An 8,253-nucleotide genomic window follows, 5' to 3' on the forward strand; every position below is an offset into this window, starting at 1 on the left:
GGGGGGGGTTGGAAAAATGCAGATTCCTGGGCTCCAGCACCAGAGATTCTAATATAGCAGGTCCCTCGTGGTGCCCAGGAATCTGCACCTTAGCACACTCTCCAGGTGATTTGATGCAGGTGGACAAAGCACCCTGTTTTGAGAAACACAATGCTAATAGAACCCAAGGCATTAGTTTTCATATCTCCTGGCAACACCAGGTGGGTAAGAGACGCCTCCAGGGAGAGGTCACTAGTCAGCTTTTAAAACAAATGTGTACATGTGACCTCACATGATACACATACATGCACACATCAACACCACCAACAAACAGGTCTTGGAACACCAGCTGTGTTGACTCAACAAAATTAATGACCCTGCTCCCGACATACTCCAGAAATTATCAAAGAATAATTCATAAGTTCCAACACCACCACAACTACCACCAACTTTCCCCCCAATTAAAAAAAAAACCCCTCTTGAGAATGAGCCAAGGTTAATGAGGCTGGTGATTATCTGCTGAGTAAGTGCTGGTCACGCAAGTTAAACTGCCCCAAGGTGGATTCAGCCTGTGGGTCCAATTTTTCCAGGAATGCAAAGAAAAATGTTTGCACGAGAAGAGAGGCCAGACGCCACAGGCCTGGGTGAGAAAGAGAGAGAGCAGTGTTCCACCAGGACGAACTCAGAATTTGGTCCGGGGAGGGCAGCTGGTTCCCCAGATGCCTTTGCTTCCTCTCTATCAGACTCACTCCTTTCCTGCTCCATCTCCTGAGCCAAAGGCAGCAAGAAGAACCTCTCCCAAACCTTTCTGTCACCTTGAGCGACTCTCCCTACCCCCTGCATCTGAAAGTGAAGGTAGTTCCCACCTTTTCTGCTTATCCCCCCATCTGTCTCCAGACAGTAGGCAGACAGGCTACATTCAATGCATGCCAGAGCTGAGGAATTTCTCCTCTGATGTGCACAGTGCCTTGAAAACTTTATTGCTCAAAGTGAGGTCCTCTGGCCAGCAGCATCATCATCAGCACCTACTCAGGATCTCGTCAGAAATGCAGAACCTCAGCCCCCTCCCCCGCCCCTGCAGACCCACTGAATTGGAATCTGCATTTTAGTAAGATCCTTATGCGATTTGTATGTACACATTAAAGTCTGAGGTCCCACTGTCCTCAGAATAGGGCCTGAAATCCTCTTCATATGGAGGGACCCTGCCTCAGAAAGTTTGGGGGGTGGGGGGATAATAGACCTCCGCTGTCCCTGTGAGGCTCATTTCAGGTCTCCCTGGAGACAGCACCCAGCTCTTCTCCAGTATATGTTTTTTTTCCATATTAATGGGAAATTGGTCAATTTTATACTGTCCCGAAACAAACAGAATTGTGTTTGGCAACTTACATAGATAATTTCACTTACTTTTAAACTTCTCTCATGAGGTCTCAGATGGTTAGACCACAGTCCAAATCAGAGCTGCACACCTGTTTGGTTTTGTCTGCATTTTTTACATTTTTGTCAACTAGCTGCCAATATTTTTAAACGAGGATTTCCACATATTTTTAAAAATCTGATTTCTAACTTCTACTAAAAAATCATACCATACAGCACAGTCAACCGAAGCAGAGGGGTGGCTGTACCTCCTGGTGGGGCCTGTGTTTGCCTCCAGCCCCATCCAGCCCTGTGGGCAATGGAGTCAGCAACTCCCGATACCACATTTCTGGTGTTTACACAGCTTTCCTCCTCATAGAAACTGGAGGAACAGGTATGTTCCCCACACACGTTCCACCCCTCTGTTGGTTTCCCGTGGCTGCTATAGAACACAAGTTGGCTTAAGACAACAGAAATTAATTCTGTCACAGTTCTGGATGCAGAAGTCCAAAATCAAGGTGCCAACAGGGCTGTGCTCCCTCTGAAGACTCTAGGAAAGACTCCTTCCTCCCTCTTCCAGCTGCTGGTGGCTCCTGGCGAGCCTTGACATCCTTGACTTGTAGCTGCATCACTCCAGTCTCTGCCTTTATCACACATTCCCTTCTCCCTGTATCTTTGTGTCTCTAGATCTACATCTCCCTTTTCTTTGTCTTGTGAAGACTCTAGTCATTGGATTAGAACTCCCTGCTCCCAATCCAGTATGATCTCACCTTAACTTGATTGCATCTGCAAAGACCCCATTTCCAAATAAGGCCACATTCAGGGATGCCGGGTGTTAGGACTCGGACATATCTTTTCAGGGGACACAATTTAACCCACTGTGTACACCACTAACCACGCTTCCCTCTGCCTCATTTCTTACCCTTCTCCCTGCCCATCCCAGATGCCCACCATAACCTTGGGAAGCTCTGTCCCCTGACCCTTTGCAGGGATGCTTTTCAGCATTCCTCCTCCAGGCCCCCATCTCAGTCTCAGCCCAGCCATCACTTCCCCTGGGAAGCCTTCTCACCCCAAGTCCCCCATTAAAGGGCCCTTGTCTTTTCCCAAGCTATATGCCATGCCTTGAAGTTGCCTTGTAAAGTATCTCTCCTACCACTGTTCATAAACTCCCAGAGGGAGTTTGTCCACTATTTTAACTCTAGTATGTAGCACTATGTGGATATATGGATATGTATGTAGGAACTCAGATATTTGTTGAATGAATGAATGAATGAGCAACAGAATGAATGGAAGGCAGATAGCGGGGAAGAAGAGGGGGAGACAATAACATATATCACAGCAAAGGTTTACAAGGATTGTATGCTGTGGCAAGAAACACTTTAAACAAAATGTCAGGAACTGCTCGGCACTTTTTATTTCTTTTCTTAATCAATACTGCCCCATCTCAGTGCTTGCTCCTGTCTCATTAACATTTATCAACAAGCTCGATGATACGTGGGCTTTTGCAATTGTTTCCCCACTCTGAATATTAGTTCATCACACAGGCAGCCCATTTAGCATCGGGTGAGGACAAAGGCTTCTTCTAATCTGTATCCCATGGGTGACACCGGATTTATCAATGTCATTCCCAACCCAGGCCGGCTGGGGCCCTCCCTCCTCCTTTGTAGCTGCATCAATTCTAAGAATACTTCATAATCCAAACTGACCTTCCACCTTACTCTATCATGCCACCCTTTTTGTTGAGAGAAGAGGGTCCTTCCCCATCCTGCCTGGCAGTGATGTACAAGCAAGTAATTTCCGTCCCTTCCGTGGGGCAGCTATTGACAAGTACTGAGTGCGTTTCAAAGCCCAGAAGGAGCTGCATTTGCAGAGTGAGGGAAGCGGGCTCGGGATGATCAAGACGTCACCAGGTATTTCCTTCCCAGCAGTTCCATTAGGGGAGCTGTGGGCATCTGTCACAGGCCAGCCCAAAGTGGTCTCGAAGTGACCCTCTCAGCTTGCTCCCTGGCAATGACCTCGTTACACTCAAGGTTTAGCTGAGAAGAACCTAGAGACCTCAGGGTTAGTGGCTTTTTATGTCTAGCCGACCTTGACTACTATATCACTTGTTATCAAGTGTACCCCACAGCCCCATGAGCACGAAGAGACTGTTTTTCTGCACAGGTGGTTGGTAATTTGGTTCTCAGAAACTCACACCGCTTCTCTGGGCCTCCTTCCGCAGAACTGAGACAGCATTTGTGTTGTTTCAAAGAGCCTCTGACATCTGGTAGATTCCAAAAAAAATCACCACTTAAAATTCGTCTTCTCTCTGGATTTTATTTCATCCGAGACTTGTTTTCCTTTGCTGGCAGTCTGCGAAGCCATTGGGAAGAAGCATCAAGGGTGTTGCTCTGTTCCTGTGGTCCCACCTGTTGCTCACCTGCATCTCTGATCATGGCACCTCATGATTCCAGCTCATGGCTCGTGGGTCTTAGGTTGGGAGGGGGAGGGCTAGGGGACTGCAGACACTGCCTCAGGAGGAAGAGAGAAAAGGAATATAAACAACCAGGTCTTACCTTGGTTGTGGCTGGTTAGGAAAGCACAGCCCCAACAAAGCACAAATTGGACAAAGTTTTTCACACTTACCTCTCAGCCTCCTCCATCCTAGGCCAACACCAGGCTCTCTCAACCTCTGGGACGTGCTCATCTGTGAAAACCCCTCCTCCCCCACCAAACATCTGCTCATCTGGAAGGAAGGAAGTTTCAGTAGGCAGAATTCTAAGATGGCCCCCAAGATTCCCACCCTCTGTTGTCCATGTCCTGTATAATCTCTCCTTGAGTGTGGTCAGAATCTGTGATTAGGTTATGCGGCAAAGGGGAAGGGATTTTCTGATGTAATTAAGGTCCCTAATCAGTCTACCAAGAGTTAAAAGACAGATCATCTGGGGTGGGCCTGACCTAATCAGGGGAGTCCTTTAAAGAAAGTGAAGTTTCAGAGAGATTCACCCCTTGGCCTCCAAGGAGAAACAGAGGGTGATGCTGTGAGCTGCCTGTGGAGAGGGGCAGCCTCTAGGAGTTGAGAGCCTCAGCCGCACAACCACAGAAACTGAATTTGGCCAACAAACTGAATAAGCTTGGAGGAATACCCCAAGCCTCATATGAGACCCCAGGCCTGACTGACACCTTGATTACAGCCTGTGAGACCTAGCTAAGCTCTGCCCAGACTCTTGACCCATGGAAACAGTGAGATAATAAACGGGTGCTATTTTAAGCAGCTAAGTTTGTGGTAATTTGTTACCCAGTAATAGAAATTTAATATGGAAGTAAACTAACACTTTTGATCATCGATGGAAGTTACTTCCATTCCCTCTGACTTAATCATCTTTATTTCCACTCTGAAAAATGGATGCTCTTAACTCCATTTGTTATAGATGAGGCTGAAGCCCAGGAAAGCAATGGAATTTAGCAAAGGCTGCCTCACTATCTGGCACTTGAGATAGAACTCAGCCCCAAGTCTGTACAAATAAAATCCACAATCTTTAAAACACCAACTAAGTTTTGCCCCTCTCCCTAATCCTTACTCTTCAGAAACCTGTTCCTTTGATAAATCCCAACCAAGTGTTCAAAGTTGCTGAACTCCTAATTTTGACAAAATTTAGTAACTAACCCCCCAAACCAATAATAATAATAAATAGTACTTTGAGCCCATATGTTTCAATCACTGGGATATCCCCATAGGGATAGATGATAATATTATTGTTGTTGTTGTTGTTATCTCCATTTTACTGATGAAGCATAAAAAGGTAAAGATCACACAACCAACAAGCACTAGAAATTGCACTTGAACCCAAGCAAACTAATATCAGAGCCCTGCTTTTAACCATTACACCACACTGTCCTCCAAGAACAGTCTTAAGTCTGACATTCTGAAACAAAACAGTGCCCAATAAGAGCTTGGAAATGAACATATCTTCTGAAGGCTAATGGATTAGAATTCGCTTCAGAACTTGGGAGGAATCACAAATAAGTAACTGTATTTAAGTGAGTTCTTCTGTGTAACTGATGGGAGCAGCCAATGAGGCTGTTCACAAATATTTTGGCTCTCCTTCCAGGCACATGGAAGTTAGGCATGACCATGTGATCTATTTTGTCCAATGAAACATGAGCAGAGGTAACTCATGTCATTTCCAGGTAGAACACTTAAGAGACTATGGGATTCCCCTGTGCTGGTTATCAAGTAGACACATGCAGATGGAACTTTCAAAAGCCTGGACTCCTGAGCGACTAACAATGGACACACTACCCCCAAAATGCCCAGATATACACTAGACACATAACATGACCAAGAATAAACCTTGCTGTATTGAGCCACTATGATTTGGGGATTGTTGTTACAACAGCATAACCCAAACCATCCTGACTAATACACTGTCCTAACTAGGGTTTCTTACCCAAAGCAAAGGCATTTTTAAAGTTAATGACATTGTAAATAATAGAGCAAATACCAACACAATATGCCACTTTGTTAGGCTAATGAGCCCAAACAAAGCCAACAGACAGAAGTTAAAAGAAACAAATCATTACATTGAAAGCAGAACTGTCAAAAGAGGCACAACTGACTAATTTAGCGATTGGCGATGAACATCAGGCAAGACACAGATGTTGTCATCATCATCATTTATTGTATGCCTAATTGCACATAATTTCTGACTAAGGAAAACACAAGGTGTTTAATCTCATCATCTATAGTTCAGAGAAGTAACTCTCCATTTTTTTACCCCTTCACTCTGGACTTATTTATCCAGAAATGCGTCAGGCACTGGGCTGGGTGCTGGTGACACAACAATGAACAAGGTAGGTGTGCCTTGGCCCTTGAGGAGCTTATTGCTATTGGGGGAGAAAAAGAAAAAATAATAAAGTCCATGATGAGAGTAGCAAGAGGCTGAAGTGGAGAATAACAAAGAGTCCTCTTTATAAAAGGGGTCAGGAAAGACCTCTCTATGGAGTGGACATTTAAGCTAACACTTAAAGGATGAGCAGAGGCTAGTTTGGGGAGGAGCAGAGGAAAATCATTCCAGGCTAGAATAACAGGTTCTGGAGTAGGAAAAAGACTGCTGAGTCCAAAGACCCAAAAGGAGGCCAGGGTGACTGAAGCAGAGTAGGCAAAGAAGAGGAAGCAGGAAGGAGGTGGAGAGGTGGGCAGGAGCCTGAAGGAGACCCAAGGTCTGGCTTTTTTTCTCTATGCAGTGGGAAGCCAAAGCAGGGACCTTAAGATCCCTTTAGCTTCCAGGCGGGAAATGGGTGGCTAAGGGTTGAGAGCAGAAGCAGGAAAACCGGTTAGGAGACCACTGCCGTAGCCCGGCTGAGATATGATGTCCTGTCCTGGCAGCAAAGACAGAGAAAACAGACAAGTTGAGATAAAGTTCAGAATCACAGGACTTGCTGATGGGAGAGGGGAAAAGAGGACAATGCCTGGTTTACTGCCTTGAACAGCTGGGTAGCCAGTGCGTTATTTAAGGAATGGGGAAGGCATGGCTGGAGCACAGAGAGGGAGGAGGACGAAAAGAAAGAGTTTGCCTTTGCTGGCTTTGGACGTGTTAAGCATGAGATGTTGACTTTGCTGACAAGCGGAAAAAAGAAAGAAAAACATTGGATGTGTAAGCTGGTATTCAAAGGAGACAGAGATGGACCTTTGAGGGTCATCAGCCAAGGAGCGGCAGCTAAAGCTATGGAAATGGAAGGGCCAACCTAGGAGCAAGTCCAGAGAGAGCAGAGGACAGTGTCTGGACTAGGCTGTGAGAACAGCCAACGTTTAAGAGGTGATTGTATTGGACAAGTAAAGACCTGATTGAATGCTGTCCCCCCTCCCTCCCAACCCTGCATCATGCCAAGAGGGGGCTCAGCCTCTGGGGACTTCCATTGAGCTCCCACGTGTCTCTCCTTCTTCTGAGACCTTTTCCAAATTCCTCCTTCCATACTTACTGAAACAGCATTCTCAACATACGTGCCTTTTCCTCCCCCACCCAGTCTAAGCAAAAACTTTTGACTATGAGAGGAATAAAGAAGCCTTCAGTGTCTGTCCTGCACTGCTAATTAAATCAAATTTCTTATTATTCACACCTGGCGGTCTAATTTCTTCTTTCTCCTCTCCCGGCACAGTCGTAGCCTTAATTATTGACCTTTTCACTCTGCTAACACCACTGTTTCCCCTCATCTTTGTTCTCAGGAAGTTCTGCTCACACGATTATCTGCTGGTTCCTCACCTGGGGATAGAAATTATTTTCTGTGGACAAGACCTCCCCTTCTAATCTCAATCAGACAAGCCAGAGATCTCTGTACATCAAATATTAAATTCACGCTCGACAGATCATGCTCTGGTTTCTTTCCTGCCAGCCTGTGGATGAATAGGTTTACATCCTTCACAGAGATGTCCCACCAAATTTTCACGAAGTTGGAGTTTCCAAGTGTGACAGTCACTCCTGCTCTCTTTCTCCTGCTCAAAATGCAGCAGGAGAAAGTGTTACATCATCACATTTGCAGAGTATGCATCTTGTTCTCAGGGCCACATTTTAAGGGAGATAGACAAACTAACAGGCATTCAGAAAATGGTTGCCACAATGGAGAAGAAAATCAAAGCCACACAAATAAGCAATGGTCAAAAGAGATAAAGATATTCAGTCTAGAGAGAATATGCCAGTGCAAGGGGTCAGGAAAAACGAGACCTGCAGTGTGTTTCTGCAAATAAAGTTTTATTGGAACTCAGCCATGTCCATTTGTTTACATATTGTCTATGGCTGCTTATCATGCTACAGTGGCAGAGCTGAGTAGTTGTGACAGAGACAGTCAGGGACACAAGGTCTATCTGGCTCATCAGAGAAAAGGTCTGCCAATCCCTGCTCTGGAAAGAAAAGGGAATGAGAGAGGGAGGAAGGGAGGGAAAGA

Source organism: Lipotes vexillifer, unplaced genomic scaffold (genome assembly GCF_000442215.2).
Source record: "Lipotes vexillifer unplaced genomic scaffold, Lipotes_vexillifer_v1.1 scaffold914, whole genome shotgun sequence".
Taxonomy (NCBI): Eukaryota; Metazoa; Chordata; class Mammalia; order Artiodactyla; family Lipotidae; genus Lipotes; species Lipotes vexillifer.